This window comes from Narcine bancroftii, chromosome 7 (assembly GCF_036971445.1).
Source record: "Narcine bancroftii isolate sNarBan1 chromosome 7, sNarBan1.hap1, whole genome shotgun sequence".
Lineage (NCBI taxonomy): Eukaryota > Metazoa > Chordata > Chondrichthyes > Torpediniformes > Narcinidae > Narcine > Narcine bancroftii.
In genome coordinates this window covers 141,171,499-141,191,240 of record NC_091475.1, presented here as the reverse complement: position 1 = coordinate 141,191,240, position 19,742 = coordinate 141,171,499, and the positions used below count along the sequence as shown (strand labels likewise).

The 19,742-nt window shown below is 40.2% G+C and overlaps 1 long non-coding RNA gene across 2 annotated transcripts in view; it reads left to right on the top strand.

The window, feature by feature from the left end:
• LOC138739933 (uncharacterized) overlaps positions 1–19,469 on the top strand; it is an 86,455-nt gene extending 66,986 nt beyond the window's left edge. The window contains exon 3 of one of the 2 annotated variants that reach the window (XR_011342577.1): positions 19,339–19,469. This is a non-coding gene — a long non-coding RNA (uncharacterized lncRNA). Of the gene's footprint in view, positions 1–3,552; positions 3,676–19,338 lie in introns of those variants that run through there. The other variant, XR_011342579.1, reaches the window with a different exon arrangement.
• The last annotated feature ends 273 nt before the right edge of the window (positions 19,470–19,742 follow it).

The window sequence follows — 19,742 nt, the reverse complement described above, 5'->3', positions numbered from 1 at the left end:
AAATCTCTGAGGGTGATGGATTAAATCATCTCAAGAGATACTTGCAACATCCTCACCGGACACATCAACATTACACACAGTACCAGGAAGATTTTATTTTACAAACCTAAAGTGGTTGATGCCTCAATTAATTCATGGAGCGAAAGATGGAAATTGGAGGTGCAATCACTTCAAAATCAGGACACTTATGCAGAAATAAAATATAATCAGGAAATCAAATATATGGGTTCATGATTGCATGTGCTTTAGAAAAAGATTTTATTTGAGCAGCTGAATTTTTAAAAAAATTGCTCGCTTTTCTCCTTTTGCAGTTCAATAGCAATGATCAATTTCGTAAAGGGTAATTAGCATAAAAGGTGTTGTCTCTGAGCAATCACAGTGCCAATTTCATTGTTAATGATGCCACAAGCATATTCTCTAGTGTCTTATTTAGAGTTTGTCCTCAAAGGCAGAGTGAAGGCTGCAAGATGACCATATGAACATTGATAACATTATTTTATCAGGGGCAGAGATAGGATTGATAGTCATTTCTTCCCTCTGGGAAGAATTGACAAACAGCAGAAGGCGTAGGCTTCAGGTGAGAGGGGAGAAATTTAAAGGAAATATGAGGGGTAAGTTATTCATGCAGTGGAACAAATTGCTAAAACAGGTGGAAGAATCTGATACAATGCCAACATTTAAGAGTTGTATGGACAGGGACTTGGGGAGGAAAGGTGCGGAGGGATATAAGCAGCACAGTTGGTGTCGCACTTAACGTAACACTTAGACATTGATAGCAATCAGGACCGGAGTTTGAATCCCACACTGTCTGCAAGGAGTTTGCACGCTCTCCCCAAGTCTGCTTGGGTTTTCCCCGGGAATTCCAGTTTCCACCCACCGTTCAAAACATACTGGGGGTAGGTGTAAATTGAGTGGCATGGACTCATGGGCTGAAATGGCCTGTTACTGTGGTGTATGTCTAAAAATGTGGGTATGATTGTTTAACAGACTCTCTGAAGACCCCATCTCTTGGTAATCTACAGCAACATTATATTTTTTAAAATGTTATGCTACATATTTTATCTTCTTGATATTATCGAGAATTTCTCTCTTCTATTTGATTTCTCTTCCTTCTTTTTTGCTTTAGTTAAGGTTCATTTAGGCAGATTTTTACATAAAAAATGAATCACAGAATATGGGGAAAAGGCAGGTAGGTGGAGTTGAGTCAGTGATCAGATCAGCCATGATCTTATTGAATAGCAGAGCAGGCTCGATGGGCCGGATGGCCAACTCCTGCTTCAATTTCTTATGTTTGGGGAGGAAGGAAGGAGGGTTTGGATTTTGTATACCTCATGTATAATTTTTGAAAGTTCTTTATTGAAAGAAATGTATTTACTGTTATGGCTTAAAATTGCTGAATAAAATATTTTAATAAATCTAAAATTTAAAAAAAAATCAAACATTTAATGCAGACAAATTGGATTAGAATTAATAGATTTCACAAGGTGGACAGAAAGGGTATGTTTCTCCAGCTGTACATTCTTAAGATTCTATGAAATGGAATCATCCTTTAAAACTATCTAAAAGAAAGAAAAAGGGTAATGTCAATTCAAGTTATCATTCCTGTGAAATAATGCATTTTAGTGGAAACCTGAAATGCTCTCTCCAAAGCCTTAGCGTGGGATAGCATTTAGAAAAGAATAAGCAAATTTTTTTTTTTATATATATATATAAAAGATTGCAGAAAATATTTTTGCAAGCAAAGACCATCACAGGCTAGAAATTCAAACCTGTAGCATGCTTATTCAGCTCTTTTGCATTGAATTATGGAGTAAAATCATTTACTAAAGATAGTTAATATTGTGAGGTCATTGGATTCAGCTATAGAAACCTGCAACATTTGAAAGCACTTTGGGGCATGGGTTTTCACTATTATAGGAATGGGTACATCAGTTGCTGTCCTGCTGGATTGTGAGCCTATTCAAGAGCAGGAGAGGATGATGGCAAAGCAAGGCTTACCTCACAGAGAAGGAGTGGAGAATACCTCTGGCCAAGTGCAAGGTGATAAATATCTTGTGATTCAGGCCAAATATATTGTTCCAAATTGAGACCTGCTGCATTGAAGGGGATTATGATATTCCATCATCAATGCTTGTCTTCATTGAATGCTTACTATGGAGAAGCAAGTAAAAGTCTGCAGATGCTGTGAATATGTAAAAACACACTGAAATGCTGGAGGAACTCAGGCCGTCTGTCATCGTCTATAAAAGGCAAAGATATATTGCTGACGTATTAGGCCTGAGCCCTTCTTCAAGGAATAAATAGAATGACCCAGAAGCAATAAATCTTAGAAAACTTCAGAATTTACACAGTACTAGCTTAGGGAGGAATCCAGACCAACAAAAGTTGTTAGTTGGCAAGGGAGAGTTGAGAATTTGTCATGTCTGTTTGAAAGGAGACAGGGAAGGAAGAGTTGGGGGAAGATGACAGGGGGAAAAAAATGGGAGCACGGGTGTTAACGAAAGCCAGATAAGTTGATATTAATGTTGGAGGGTGCCCAGTGGGAAGACAACGTGTTGTCTCTTCAAATTGTGGATGGTCTCAATCTGGCAATGCATGAGACCATGGACAGACATATTAGCAAAGGAATGGGATGGAGAAGTGAAATGGGTGGCCAATGAAGTGGTCCATAACTAGGTGGCATGGTTAGTATTGTGGGTAGCATGACACTATTACAGCAACGTAGATTTTAATCTGACACTGTCTGTAAGGAGTTTGTTTGTTCTCCACTTATCTGCATGGGTTTCCTCCAGTTTCCTCCCATCTTCTAAAATGTATGGGATTGTAGGTTAATTTGGGTGTAATTGAATGGCATGGCTTAAATGGCCGGAATCAACTTCCAATGTGCTGTAATTATATATTTTTAAATACATCTATTTAGAATTTTGAAATTTTGCTATTGAGCACTTTTTAGTCATAGTGTAAACTCATACTGGGGCCATCAGCACCTTTGCTTTGCTGATGTCTAGAGTAAGGCCCATTCATTGTATGGTTCAATGAATGAGAGAATAAGTTTAGACTGGCCTCTAAGGTGGTGAATAGAGCAGCATCATCCATATTCTGCAGCTCAGTAACTAAGTTGTTCTGACTGGTGGATGACCTTCTTCTGCAGCTTCTAATTGGTTTTCTCCTTGGTACTTCAGCCAGGATGGAGAATGTTTTTTTTTCTCCCCTCCAGTGCATTAGACAAGTTTGCTATTGAGTGCTCTGGAGCAGTGACATAGAGTTTGGGTCACAATTAAAGGGCATAAAGCTGCAGATGGTGGAAATTGGAAAACAAACTGAAATTCACTGGTGATAATCAGAAGACAGGGAGGCATCTGTGGAGGGAGAAGCTTAATTAGCATTTCAGGTCCATGATTAGATTGAACTGTATCCAAATGACATGCAGATTGGAGTTAATCCATCAGTAAGTCAATTTGCTGAAGTGGATAACAAGGCAGAAGGAGGGATTGGGCAAAGGATTAGCATGATGCTTGATACTGAGTCGTAATGAAATTATGTCTGTTGCAGATCCACTGGATAAGAAGGCAGCTTGCACGCCATCATACTGCAGTCATATAATAGACCTTAATTTCTGAAAACAGCCACATCTGGGAAAAAAAAGATGCTCCACAGTTCTTCTGGATAAACAAATTGAAAGTGTGTTAAGAGTTTAAAAAAAATAACCCTGTGTCTCTAAGTGTTCCTTTAGGATTTGCTGAATGTTGAAGATCATGTCCATTATGCATCTGGAAGGACCAATTCCAAATTGCAAGCTGTTTTTTTTTGCACTTGGAGGAGGTCAAAATATCTCCAGGATTTTCAGTGCCATTATCATTACTCATTTTTCCCACCACAAAATCATTGGAGGGACTAGCAAACATAGCCTGCAGGTTTAGGTTTTTGGGTAGAGATGAGGAGGGACTGTTTTTCCAAGAGACCAGTGACTGTGGAATTCTCTGCCCAAAGAAGCAATAAGGACCACCTCATTAAATATATTTAAGGCACAGTTGGATAGAGTTTTGCATAGTAGGGGAATAAAGGGTTATGGGTGTTGCGCGTTGAATGACTCAAAAATTTGTCGATTCAAATGAAGGCTTTTATTAGCAAAGGACTGGAGCATATTACATCGAGATCGACCAGTGCAGACTGACCTGGGTCTGGTTAGGAGCAGCCCTTTATGAGAGCTACAGCTATCAGCCAATCACTGCTAATATATGTAAATATACACAAATATATATATTGGTGATAGTATTCTGTACTCTCACAATGGGGAAAAGGCAGGTTTAATGAACAGGCAGCTCAACCATGATTATATTGAATGGCAGAGCAGGCTTGATGGAATAGATGGCCTATTTCTGCTCCTATTTCTCATGTTTTGATGGATTGATCACCATTCAGGAAATGTTTAATAGATATGGTTACACTTTCATGTCAAACCATATTATTCTGTATTTAATGGCACAATTTCTTCTTTTGTGATACTGCTCCACCATCTACAAAATAAATTAGAATTGTAGGAGAATTTCTCTGCATGTCCAAGGACACTGAAAAATTATCTGCTTTATTCACTACAAATTATTGCTGTTCAAGGTTTCACATCAATCCACCATTGGTCCATTGCTTATAGTGTTGCAGCTCAAGGGCTTCAGCTTGTAAAAGGTTCTCACCAATACAGGAGACAGGTTTGCAAAAGACAAGGACAGTGCTTGGGTGCTTTCTCCTTCCCCTCATTCTTTAGGCTGGAGCTCCTCTGATACAGTCGATAGTTGAACGCTACTGTTTGACAGGAAAGTGATCAGTCTTCAACCTCGATGCCGCAACAACTATTGCTTTCGCAGTGAAGTTCACCCCCACAAATAATAACAATTAAAGAGAACCTCAAATTTTCTGTGGCATACAGTTTTTTATGTTACTATCCCTCATTTACTTTTCGTATCAGTTGTCTTTTTCATGCTTGAAGGCTGAAGCCAAGCAAATCAATATCTTTTATTTTTTAAATATTTTTATTGAGCTTAACAGAAACCCTTTACACAGGTTATACAAATGATAACATAAATCAAATCATATCCTATACATATCATATATCAATAGTAAATTAGGAACATAACCATGATTATTACATAACTTTTTTCATTCAGAACATCAAATTTTATAATTATAATAATTAAACAATTAAATCATAACTCGAGCTATGTTCAAAACTAATATTGATTACAAAAATTATACAAATAATACATGTAAAATTCCCTTATGTAAGACTTGTCTGATGTGATCAAGTTGTTCTTTAATATGATCTGTCATCTGCAGTTAAACCCGCAACGCCCCCTCCCCACTTATTTGTCTTAATGATAAAAAGAAAAAAAAACAATATTCCTAGGGCAAATCAATATCGAAGCACTTCCAATTAAGAAAAAATAAATCTATTAATGACTTTCATCCTTGTACTTTCCCTTGGTGCTTGCCTTCAATGTATCATTGCTAACTCTGCCCATTCTAACTAGTGTTTTCACCCAGGATGAAGGACGTATTTTTTCCCCCCTGTGGAATTAACAGGTTTACTATTGGGTGCTCTTCCTAACGGCAAAGTTTCACGGTATTATTTCGCAATGAGGAGCAGCAATCAGCAGGGGTGAACAAAGCAGTGTTAATATAATCACAGTTGGTTGTTTTTCCAGACTCTTTTGTGTAGTCTTCCAAAGGCGCTATTTGCCTTGGCGAGTCTGTTGTCTATCTCATTGTCGATCCTTGCATCTGATGAAATGGTGCAGCCGAGATAGGTAAACTGGTTGACCGTTTTGAGTTTTGTGTGCCCGATGGAGATGTGGGGGAGCTGGTAGTCATGGTGGGGAGCTGGCTGATGGAGGACCTCAGTTTTCTTCAGGCTGACTTCGAGGCCAAACATTTTGGCAGTTTCCGCAAAGCAGGACGTCAAGCGCTGAAGAGCTGGCTCTGAATGGGCAACTAAAGCGGCATCGTCTGCAAAGAGTAATTCACGGACAAGTTTCTCTTGTGTCTTGGTGTGAGCTTGCAGGCGCCTCAGATTGAAGAGACTGCCATCCGTGCGGTACCGGATGTAAACAGCGTCTTCATTGTTGGGGTCTTTCATGGCTTGGTTCAGCATCATGCTGAAGAAGATTGAAAAGAGGGTTGGTGCGAGAACACAGCCTTGCTTCACGCCATTGTTAATGCAGAAGGGTTCAGAGAGCTCATTGCTGTATCTGACCCGACCTTGTTGGTTTTCGTGCAGTTGGATAATCATGTTGAGGAACTTTGGGGGACATCCGATGCGCTCTAGTATTTGCCAAAGCCCTTTCCTGCTCACGGTGTCGAAGGCTTTGGTGAGGTCAACAAAGGTGATGTAGAGTCCTTTGTTTTGTTCTCTGCACTTTTCTTGGAGCTGTCTGAGGGCAAAGACCATGTCAGTAGTTCCTCTGTTTGCGCAAAAGCCGCACTGTGATTCTGGGAGAATATTCTCGGCGACACTAGGTATTATTCTATTTAGTAGAATCCTAGCGAAGATTTTGCCTGCAATGGAGAGCAACGCGATTCCCCTGTAGTTTGAGCAGTCTGATTTCTCGCCTTTGTTTTTGTACAGGGTGATGATGGTGGCATCACGAAGATCCTGTTCGGCTCCGAATCATGGGTCCTCTACCGGCACCACCTACGGCTCCTAGAACGCTTCCACCAGCGTTGTCTCCGCTCCATCCTCAACATCCATTGGAGCGCTTACATCCCTAACGTCGAAGTACTCGAGATGGCAGAGGTCGACAGCATCGAGTCCACGCTGCTGAAGATCCAGTTGCGCTGGATGGGTCACGTCTCCAGAATGGAGGACCATCGCCTTCCCAAGATCGTGTTATATGGCGAGCTCTCCACTGGCCACCGTGACAGAGGTGCACCAAAGAAAAGGTACAAGGACTGCCTAAAGAAATCTCTTGGTGCCTGCCACATTGACCACCGCCAGTGGGCTGATAACGCCTCAAACCGTGCATCTTGGCGCCTCACAGTTTGGCGGGCAGCAACCTCCTTTGAAGAAGACCGCAGAGCCCACCTCACTGACAAAAGGCAAAGGAGGAAAAACCCAACACCCAACCCCAACCAACCAATTTTCCCCTGCAACCGCTGCAATCGTGTCTGCCTGTCCCGCATCAGACTTGTCAGCCACAAACGAGCCTGCAGCTAACGTGGACTTTTTACCCCCTCCATAAATCTTCGTCCGCGAAGCCAAGCCAAAGAAGAGAAAAGAATATAATCACAAGTTTATACAAGGGCTATTGAATTTCACCAAAGGATTAAATTTACCCTGTGATAACTATAAACATTAGGCTTATCAATACCTGGTTATCTAATATGCCCATCCTGAGAAATTTAACAATAGAAATTTACTCCTGTTGTGACAGTGGGTTTGAAATAAGAAAAAAATAAAGTCATCAATTATGACTGCTCCTTTCTTTGGATATATTGAACTTTTCTTGCATAAATAAAAGAATGTGGAAAAGTAAATGTGAATGCATTTCAAATTCAATGTTTTGACAAATAAATCTTTTAAAAAAGCAATAATCTGCCTGGAGATAAGTAAAGAGATAGATTTCTTATTTCCTAGATGAATACGTGAATGGGTTAAAAAAAAAATTCTGATGCCTTGTTCAATTGATTCCAGTATTCTAACAGTTCTCAGTGATACTTCCCTCTTATTATCTTTAATTGCATACTGTCATCCTCCTGTCTGGCTGTGCACCTCCAACAAGTCTTGGATGAGCCTTATCTTGTTTCAGCTTAATCCTGGCAAGACTAAATCCACGCTCTTTAGCTTCTGACACAAATATAATGCTTCTAATGTTGATGCCATTTCTGTATTTTTAAGCCAATCATTCATCCTGAAGATGATCTGCTGTAAACAGCAGTGTCCTGCCTAAACCTGAGTTCAAATGAAAATCTTACATTGAGTCTATTGCTAAGGCTGCTTATTACCAACCACATGATATTGCTGTGTTGTCACTTATCACTGTGGTTCACGGCTATGCTTGCATCACTCAGGATTGCTTTATACAATGTTCACCCTATACTACTCATAGCTTTTCTGTACCTATTCCATTTCATCTGAAATACTGCAGCCAATATTCTATTTTATTGCCTTAATTACTTCTAATTCATTGTCAAACATTCTTGAGTGATGACCTTGGATCTATATTAGAAAGAAGTCAAAATTCTTTGTTATTTCTGGATCAGAGATTTTATTCGAATAGTTCAGAACTACACAGCAACTCATGAGAAGTTCCCATCACTTTTAATGCCCAGGTCTGCCTTGGAATTCTGGTTTCCATAAACCTCCCCATATAGGTTTATTTGATACCACCAATCCTTTAAACTTAATATTTTTTGCTTGATATTTAACAACAATAGGAGGTGATTTAACTTGTGGAAGGAAATTTGGTGGCTAGAACAGAAGTTTACAACACAGAAAAACTCCTTTGGCCCATGATGTTGTGCTGACCAAATAAACCTACTGCACATCAATTTAACTCTTCCCTATCTCACACTCATAACCCTCCACTTTCTTTAAATGTCTCTATTGTACCAATCACCACAACCAGCCCTGCATACCAGGCACCTACAACACTCTGTCTAAAAATATGTTTCCTCTGAAGTCTCTCCTAGAATGCATCCATTGGAATATTGTCCTTTCCTTTGTTCACCTATTCACACATAATACCTGAAATCAATTGCAATGATTTCATTAATACATAGATGTGACTCGTTGGAGGAATTATTGTTAATTCCAACAGTATATGCCTGCATGTGAATATGCAATGGTTTCCTGCTGACTTTCCGAATGTTTCTTTTCAACTTTCGCCATTTTACCTGTAATATCCCTTCAATATCAGATAATTTGAAGTTTCTAACACCTATGTCCAAAACTTATTATTCCATCAAATGCAACCAAGTCAACAAGTTTCACATGCTCCATCATATTCTACCACTTTGCTGGACACACACACACATTTTTTTTTTCTAATTTTGGGTGTGCATGTTAAGCAGAAGATTACCTATTAGGGCAATACATAAATGTGCTGGCACCTTGTCACAGGAATTAATGGGGAATTAACCTGTTAAGGGTCCAGTGGAAAAGGAAAATTGGCACACCAGCATCAATTGACATAAAATCTTAACCCTACTCATATCCCTGGAAGTTGTCCTTTTTCTACTGGTTTAATCAGTTGATGCCAATGTGGTGATTAAACCAGTAGAAAAGGGACAGTTTCCATCCATTCCATTCCATTCAAAGGTAGATTCTCTAATCCCCAGGGATGTTGTGTTTAGTGATAAACCAGTCAGTGATCCTGGGAAAAGGTGGCCCAGGCTTCCTACCTTGGGACACTGCATGGCCAGTTCATTGAGATCCCAGTGGAAAAAGGGTGGTCGGATCAGCTGGAGTAGGGCCCAGGGTGTATGACATGGTGGGTGGGGTGGGTCACTGACCTGTACCAAGTCCCTGATGGGGGCTGTATGGGTATAGGTAAGACCTGGGTTGAAAGGGGTGGGGAATGGGCATGTGTCAGGTCCCGGACGGGGACCGTGTCCTCATGTCCGTCCAGTACAGCACGTAGGCACACTGAGGAATGGCATGTAGGAGTTGCACCCCTTTGACCAATGGGTCAGACTTGTGACCCCTCACATGTTTCTGTAGCAGACGGGACAGGGGATGAGAGCCCATGAGGTAGTGTGGGTCTAGTTGCTGACTTCTTAGGGAAAGGAAACATGCGTTCATGTGGGGTTGAGTTGGTAGATGTGCATAACAGAGATCGGATGGCATGGAGTGCTTCCAGCAGGACTTCCTACCAATGGGACAGCGCCAGGTCCTTGGATTTTAGAGCCAGGAGGATAGCTTTCCAAACAGTGGCATTTTCTCTCTCGACCTGGCCATTCCCCCTTTGTAACTGGTTGCCCTACTAGTGGCAATGCCTCAAGCTAACAGGTACTGCCACAGTTTGTCACTCATAAAAGAGGACCCCTGATCATTAAGGATGTAATTCGTGGATGCAATTTGGGTACCCGAAGAGGGTAAATATGCTGTGTAATGCCTTTATGACAGTGACTGAGACAGGAGATCACAAAACGGAACCTGGAGTACTTGTCAATGAAGTTCAGGAAATATATGTTCCTATTGGACAAAGGCAGAGACCCCTTGAAATCAATACTGAGTCCTTCAAAGTGGTGTGTGGCCTTTATGAAGTGTGACTTGTTGGGCCAGAAGAACAGTGATTTGCACTCTGCACAGACCCAACAGTGTCTGGTCAACAATTTGACATCCTCAGTGTAGGAGGGAAGGTTCTGGGCTTCCACAAAGTAACTCTGGGGTGGCAAAAGTCATCTTGGAGGGACTGGAGGAGGCTGGCGCACTGGCACACTGGCGCACGTCCCCTGAGATAGGGCATCTGGGGATCATTGAGCTTGCCCAGCCAGTATAGGATGCCGTAGTTGTAGGTGGAGAGCTCGATTCAACACTTCAGGATTTTGACATTTTTGATTTTTCCCCACAATTTGGTATTGAACATGAATGCATCACTTACTGTAAATCTCTTCCCGCCCATGTAATGATGCCAATGGCATACTTCCTCAATGATGGCCTGCACCTCCTTCTTGACAGACAAGTGCAGTGTTCTCAGGACCATGAAGGGTATGGGAAAAAAGGCCACTGGTTGAGAGTGGTGGCCAGTGCCAAGTCGGAGGCATTACTTTCCACCTGAAATGGGATGGATTCATCCATAGCATACATCATGGTTTTGGCGATGTCTCCCTTGATCTTGGTGAAGGCTGCCCAGGCTTCTGTCAAGGGGAAAGTTATAGATTTTACCGGGAGTAGGCTTTATCGGCATAGTTGGGCATGCATTGGGTGCAATAGGAAAAGAACCCCAGGTACCTTTTTAGAGCCTTGAGGTTATATGAAATTGAGAGTTCCATAAGGGGATGCATACATGTGCCACAACACATCTGAGTAGGGCCAGATGAGTTGTGCTAAACATACACTTGTCCTCATTGTTGTTCAGATTGAGGAATTTAGCAGTATGGAGGAATTTGGTAGGTATGCGTCGTGGTCCTGATGGTTGTGGTCACAGATGGTGACATTATCTAGGTAGGGGAATGTGGCTGTCAGTCTGTGCTTGCCCACTATCTGATCCATTTTCCTCTGAAATACGGAGACACCATTGTTGATTCCTAAGGATACCCAGAGGAAGTGGTAGAGCCTGCCATCTGCTTCAATTGCAGTATATTGGCAGTCTCCTGGGTGTAGGGGGAGGTGGTGGTATGCTGACTTGAGGAAAATGGTGGAGAACACCTTATACTGGCTGCTCTTATTGACCATGTCAACAATTTGGGGAAGAGGGTATGTATCCAGGTGTGTGAAGCGGTTGATTGTTTGTCTGTAGCCAATCACCATACAAGGTTTACTTCTGCCCCTGACCACCATGACTTGGGCTCTCCACAGAATGAGTTGTACGCTATCACCCCCTCCGCCAGAGTCACTGCACCTCGGACTTTATGAATGCTCTGTCCTCAATGCTATTGCATTTCCTCTTACTCACTATGAGCATAGCCATTAAATGGCTATGCAGGAATCTCAAACAATGATGGTGCGGGTGTGTGGAGGGTGGATAGACCGCAGGCAGGGGCTGGCTGTGAGAGGTCTATGAACTGGGAGTTGTATACAGTGATAGGTGGTTGGGGCTCCCGAACACCGTCACAACACTCCTGAACTGGCTTTGGAAGCCCCAGAAGGATCAGTGCGCAGTGCTGATGCAATAACAGTAAATAGGAATTTGCCATAATGTTCACCCCGCACTGTTAACGACGCAATACAATACCTATGGATCTCGGCAGATTGGTCCTTTGCAGCCATAGATATCTTCCTGCTTGTTGTTCTGACAGGGAGAAGCAACTTTGTGAGCATTGTCCAGATGGATGAAGCTTTCAGTGCTTCCACTGTCAAACAGGCAGTTAGTACTTTTCCCATTTACCTCAATCTCTGTCATCAAGTGGGTGATGGGTGAGGGCTGCCCTGATCAAAGATGATGGACCCTAGTACTGGGTCACCATTGCTGTCAGAGGGGGAACCGATTCGGATAAGATGGCATGTGAAAATTTAAAGTATAATAAGTCGATAGGTTCTATCAACAACTCCAAAGCCATAGTGTGAGGAGCAATAGGCTTTATTGTGCTTTCGACTTGTAACTGGCCTGATTCCAAGTGCTCGACTGAGGACAGGGAGAGTGAGGTGGACTTTTATTTCAGGGTCACAAAAGGAGGAGTTACCAGGAAGCAAGTCACTAGTGGGGGATGGGCCAGCTGTCCATTGGTAGTTACAGATTCATTTCACCACAACCATGTGATTAAATGGCTATGCAGGAATCTCAAGAAACAACAAGATCTTGTACAAGAATCCAAATAAAGACATTACTAATGATTCTTTTGAAGGTTACCCACCAGCCTTTATTTACAATTTCTCTTGTTTAAAACTTGCTTGAAATAGTTTTGAAACTTATTTTCCTTACTAGATTGTAATACTCGTTTCTCAGCTGTTTCATTTGTCAGTCTACAGGATATAAGGAATCATTTTGGCAGACTGGCAAAATAATATTATGAACTATGAAGTATTAGAAAATTGCACATCTGTGCCCAGATCAAAGGGTCTTGAGGGTGATATAAATCTGAAAGGATATCTCACATGCATGAGACTTCAAAGATTCAAGTTGGGCTCCAGTTAAATTGGAACAACTTTTCATGTTTGTGAACAACTGGTTGTAATGTATTGCGAAACTAACATGTACAACACAATATTTCTGAAATTTGAAAATAACCATTTTTTTTTATATTGATTTTGACTGACTTCTAAATTTTCAAATTGTTGTTCCTTCATTGATTGCCTTCAAGTTATCAAAGCATTTTTTTAAAACAATGCTCACAAGCTTTCGCACATATGTTAGCTTCCACTTCACCGGCTTCTCATTAATGACAGAAAAATCTCAAAGTTTACACCTTGTCTAGGTTTAATATTGTATGATACTAATAACGTTGAAAAACTGATGAGATGAAGCTTTCACCCTTAATTGATCATCAGGGCCGCTTTTTAGTAACTTTGCAGAAATCAATGTTTAATTGTGGATGTGTTCATGAAGTGAACATGAAAAGCTGCTGATGGTGTGATTGTGGTCAAAACACAGATATGCTGGAGGAACTCAATCAGTCTCACAGCACCCATAAGGAAGTCAATTGATGTTCTGGCCCAGAGAAAATATGAGGCCCAATCAGCTGCTCATCACACATTTAATTTACAAACAAGGGTATTATTGTCAATCGTTCAAACGATATGGGTGTTGCAGGCTGATTCAGCATTTAATTGCCACCCCCTAATTGCACGTGAGAGGGTGGTGGTGAGGTTGCGTGTTAAACCACTGCAGTCCCTAAGGTATGGTGAACCCACAATGCTGTTAGGAGGGGAATTCCAGCATTGAGAGGGATATTATCTGAGCACTGCTATTTCGTTATGGTAAATTAGCAGATGCTCTAGGCTTTCTAAAAATAGTGCAATAAATTACTTAAAAATTATTATAAAAGTAAAGCTGTTCTTAAAACTTTCCACATTGAAACTGAAGGTATTTGTGGAGACGATGACTTTGGATAACAGTAAAAGGTAAACAGCTGCAAACAGCATGTGTAGATCCTGCATCAAGATATGTATGGAATAAGATAGTGTGGGTGAGACATAGGCTATATTTGGTGATAGATGGAATGAGATTGGGGGTAAAGGGAATGAAGGACAGATGAGACCAAGTGGTAGTGCATGAGGTGAGAGTGTAGAGACAAGAGGCTGGGGGTAATAGTTGGAATTTTTAAAAAAATGAAAAATATGTAGTGGGCGCCAAGTTGGATGAAGGAAGGTGCTGGGGTGAACACGAGAGTTGAGACGGAGGCTGGTAAATGATAAGTGAGACCAGAGAAGGCCAGATGGATTAGGTGGGAGAGGAGAAAAGACTGATGAATTATTAAGCAACAAAGGCAAGAGGTACCAGAGTTCAAAACTATTTGCTTTCATTTTTAACTCTTATTCTACCTTTTCTTCCATTTCAAATATGTGAACATTTCTTCAGTCCAAAGTTATACTCAAGAAGGGGCAGCATGTTTTGTGTAGCAGCTAGCACAACATTTTTACAGTGCCAGTGGTCACGACAAGGGTTCGAATCCCACACTTTCTCTAAGGAGTTTTACCTTTCTCTTTATCTGCGTAGGTTCTCTCCAGTGGCTCTGATTTCCTCCCACTGTTCAAAATGTACCAGGGGTTATAGGTCAATTGGATGTAAATTGTGTGGCATGGACTTGAGGGCAGAAATGGTCTGTTATCATGCTGTACTTTTAAATTTTTATTAAAAAATTAAGATCAGTTCAGAACTCTGCTGATCTGTCTGAATTTTACTGGAATACAAGTTCAGTCTTTCAAGTGTAACAGGAACTTAAGACACAATTTAAAAAACCCAAAATGTATACAGTTTTAAAGATGACCTTTCAGCAACTTCTTAAATTCTTCCCTCTGACCAACTGATAAGCTTTCCACAGGATAGACTTTGGAATGGAGTACATGCTTTTGGAGTTGAGTATCGGGCATGTGAACAATGTGGCCCACCAATAAAGCCTTAATGCCAGGAAGGTTTGCGTGTCAAAAGATGCTAAACTTAGTCTTCTGCTCATTCTAATGGATTTGCCCTTGGCTTATCTGCACATATCTGTTCCTGCATCTCTGGCTGCAGGATTATGGACAGGAGTAGGAAAAGGATTAGCAGCTACATGGCATAGGTCCATAACTGGAGTTGGATTTTGGAAACATGAGCCAGTGTTTGGCAAAAATGTTTACACTCTTGCCACCACACCAGGGATGTCTGTGTTGCCCTGGAGAAAGCTGATCATTGCCATTTAAAAGTAGTTTGCAATGAACAATAAGTTTAGACTTGGTAGATATTTGTAAAATTATGAGAGGTGTAGATAGAGTTGAATAGTTGTTCTTAAGCTTTTTCTTTCCATTCACATACTACCTATGCCAGAGCACCTATGGTCCACTGGAGTGGACAATGAGAAAAATATTTCCACCAATAAAAAAAAGTTAAGTACTAAATAACATGCATTTAAGGCATTGGTTATCAAACTGTCTCCCTAAACAATCACCTTAAGCAATCTTTATGCCTTAGGTGCACTGTGATTGGTAAGGGATTGCCTAAGATGGTTGCGAGTGGGGAAGAAAGGTTGAGAACCACTGCCATAGACCCCATTGTTACTGAAATATTTCACTTGAGAAAAATTGTCATTGGCCCACTCTCTTTGGAGTTATGAAACTGTGCACACAACAAGTCAATTAGGTATGATTAAAACAGTAGTTTTCAAACCTTTTTCTTCCAACTCGCATACCACCTTAAGTAATCCCGTAGTAACCACAGACCACTTTAGGCTTAGGAATTACTTCAAGTGGAAAGAGAGTTTAGGGTGCAGTTTGAAAACCACTGATTTAAGGTAAGGTAGGGGTGTTTTACAGAAATGTGTGAGGCAAGTTTATTACACAAAGTGTTAGGTGCCTGAAATGAGCCATAAGGCTGGAAGTGGAAATAAATGCAATAGTGTTCAAGAAGCCTTTGGATAGACACATGAATTTGGAGGGGTATTGATCATTTTTTTTTGGCAGAAGAGATTTGGTTTAACTTGGCATCATTTATTTGAGACAGAGGTGTCTGTACTAATACTCTTCTGTTCTATGGTCTAAGCTCTATGGATGTACTTGTCAGTGGCACCCAAAGTTGCAAACACATTTTATTGAGGAATTGGAAATGATACAAAATCCTAGCAGTCAATTTAATTGTAAAGATATGTGAAGCACAAAGGATTTGCAATATAACAGATAATACAAATACATTGTTGATTAATACATCTGGAAACAGAGATATTAAATAATTGGACAATGGATGTCCAGAGGTGATTCCAGATCTTGGAAATGTGTCTCTGTTTTGGGAGTCAGGTAGTAGGCTTGGAAATAATGTGACCTACCAGAGTATTTAGTTCTCCATAACTTAACTTGCAATCTGAATAAATAGGCTGCATGCTTGTACACAAATATCTCCTTACTGATAAATTTATATAGTTTGAATTTAAGTTGAGGTAGACCATCCTTTATTCTTTGATTTTAGTGTTCATTATAATTTCTACAAGGAGAACATTTTTTGTCATGAGGTTTAAGGGTGATTTCACTAATATCCAGAAATAGCACTGGCCAAGAGGGATTCTTGAAACAGCAAAAAATTATGTAAAGATACTACGCAATTTCTTATAATACATCTCCTGAAAGAATCAGCCTCTGCTGAGTTTGAGATTGCTACATCTCCAAAAGCTTGAGTTTTATATTCCAATTTGATATTAAATGCTATGATCAATGATAACTATGTCCTTTTCTACAAATTGCTGATACTGTGTTGTCTCAAGGAATTAAGTCTCGTTCAATTAGGTCAATGTTGTCAAGATATTGGAATCTGGGGACCGATGTTCACATATTGAAGGAGAGAAAAAAAGAATGCTGGATCAATTTTGCGATTGGTTACATTTCTACATTTGAGTTGGGGAGAAATATTAAGAATAGAAAAACGAATCACAGGAAATCATGCACCAATGTTCCCATGGTTCTGGAACTTTCCTCAACACACCAAGTTGGACTGAATGAAAAACCTTGTGTTTGAGAAGACAACACTAATGGATTCAAGTGATCCTTTAAAACATTTCTGACTCAGTTCATCTTGCCCCTATCTGTCTCCACTTCTTAGCTTGTGTCTACAGTGAGCTAAAATTTAACACAGAGACATCAAACAATAGACTTGCAACAGATTTACAAAATAATGAGTTGCATGGATCATTCATAGAATCTATGGTAGCACATTGGGTGAGGAAAAATACTTCATCATCTTCCGATCCTAAAAATCTGGCAACTATTCCACAAAATAGACATGGAAAGGGCAGAGAGAATGATAGTAATTAAAATGGTGATAAGCTATAAGTAAAGATTAGTGAAGCACAAGCTCCATAATCCAAAAAAAGTGTGATGGCTTTGGTAAGAACTAATCATGATATTTGAAAGATAAATTAGCACAAGTAATGTATACTCAGAATATAATACCAGAGGTTATGAATTTAAATTAACAGGAAGGATATTTAAAATGTATATAGGGATGTGCTTTCTTTTTCAATCCATAAATCTTGGGAATTATCTACCAGGCAAAGCAATAAAGAGAAAATATTATGGTTATTTAAAGCATGGTTTTATGCTGTAATAGCAAAGCTACATTGCTGAATAGAAGAGCTTTGATTATCTAAAGAGCTTTTACATTTCCATGAATTTTGCCATTCCACATGTCTGTTAAGGAAAAGTTTTACTTATGCTGATATTGTCTTTCATACTGATGTGTAGAAATTATATAGATAGAGAAGAAAACTGAGAGGGTTTAATGCTATATTACTCTTGAGCAGATCTGTTTAATTAAATAATAAATCCTGATAACCATGTGGTGTACTAAATGCAGACATGACCCTTTCTCTTCACATATTTATCATATTATATGTATCACTGGCTCTCCACTTAGCTCTGGATCACCTCGAAAACAGCAATTCATACATGTGGCTGCACTTCATGGACTACAGCTCAGCCTTCAACATCTTTATTCCCTCAGTGCTGGTCAAGAAGTTCCAAACCCTGGGCCTCTTCACAACCCTCCCCCCCCCCCACCCCCCACCCCCCATCTGCAAATGGATCCTTGACTTCCTCATTGGAAGACCGTAGTCAGCATTAATTGGAAACAACATCTCCTTCTCACTGACTAGCAACACAGGTGCACCTCAAGGATCCATACTTAGGCCATTGTTCTAGACACAATACACCCATGTCTGTGTGGCCAGGCAAAATTCCATTGCTATCTACAAGTTTGCTGATGACACCACAGTTGTCGGCAGAATCACAAACGGAAATGTGGATGTGTACAGATAAGTTTGTTGAATGGTATCACACCAACAACCCTGCACTCAGCATTAGGAAAACAAATGAGCCACCTCTCAGCAAAGATGGGGATGGGGCTACTGAGTGAATAAAGGAAGATCAAAGAACAGGCACAAAATCATGGTCTATCATTTAGCAAGTACTACAAAGTACAGGAAAAAAACCCACAACCACTGCCTCTGCAGAATCTCGACACAAGACTTCCAAAGGTGATGATCTATTTCAAGCTCTATTGTAGTAACAGATTACCAATGAAAAAAAAACAAGAATATGCTTCTTGGTGAAATGCAATATACACACAAAATCCTGAGAAACTCAAGCACATGACAAGATTCATGTTCTGTTTATTGTTATGTACACAAAAATGCACGCAAAGAACTTTTTCCTTTGTTTGTTCTTTAACGGCAGATTAAGAGGTACCAACAATACTGCACTGCCATCTAGACCAGAAAGGGAAACAAATGAGAGTCCCCTCAGAGAAATCATGTATCCAGGAATTTCACCACTTCCTCCAAGGCCACTGCCTCCTATCACCCTGTAACCTCTGTAGCCACATGACCACATGTCTGGTCCGGCAGTGAACCGGAGCTCGAGGAAGACAAGTCATCGTTCCATCACCCCTGGTTCAGAACTCTAAAGCACGAGGAAGCCGTCAGTGCTCAAAGACAGTTCAGGAGCCCTTGGCCCCTTCACTGATCCTGGGCCAAACTTGAAGGGCAGAAGGAGCATTTGAGATGGCATTGAAATTTCAGGGCCATGCATCAAAATTGCACAGAAGTCCCAAGCAAGCAGTGGAAGGAGAGCGCCCACATATTTCATTTGGCCCATCTTGCCACACATACAGAAGAGTCTGCAATTCTCACATCAGTCACCTCTGGCCCCACAAATAAAAGTCCTCTATATACCTAAGGGATTGTCTAAGAAAATAAAAATAAAATGTGCAATATGTATACAACACCTTGCAATTTAAATAGAGATGGACAAAGGAAAAATAGGTTGATACTATTAAAATAGAGACACAAGGAATGCAGATGTTGAAATCTTGAATCTTGAAGCAAGGTTTTGATGCAAAATATTGATTGTCCATTTTTGTCCATGGATAGTTCCCGATCTGTTGGTTCCTGCTACATTTGGTATTTTGCTTAGTCTGTTGAAATATAGGTCTGCATTGCAAACTTGACCATGTAAAATGTCCTTGAATTTCACCCTTTACCTGATTTTCTTTATTCCTGATTTTGCAGAGAGATCACTTCTGGCTGATTCATCTGTCTGATTGATTCAGATATACCAATCAAATTGAACAAGATTGAGCAAGAAATATTTTTGAAAGATGAAGTAAATTTCAGTGTGTCTCAAAATAAAATAGATCTGTCAATCATTCAACAAATAAAAATCGACTGCAGTTTCAAAAATTCTGATTAGAATACCTTCTTATATTACTGCAACAAATATTCAACCACTTTAGAAAAAGGAAAGAAGTGTTAATTCAAATAATTACAGATGAGTTAAATTAACATCAATGATGGTAAAGTTATTGGAATCAATTCTGTGGGGCTATGTAAACTTAATTTGAAAGGCAGAGCAAACCCGCATAGATTGGCTAATTTGTTTGAAAATCCGTGTATGTAACAAAAAGGCTTGATAA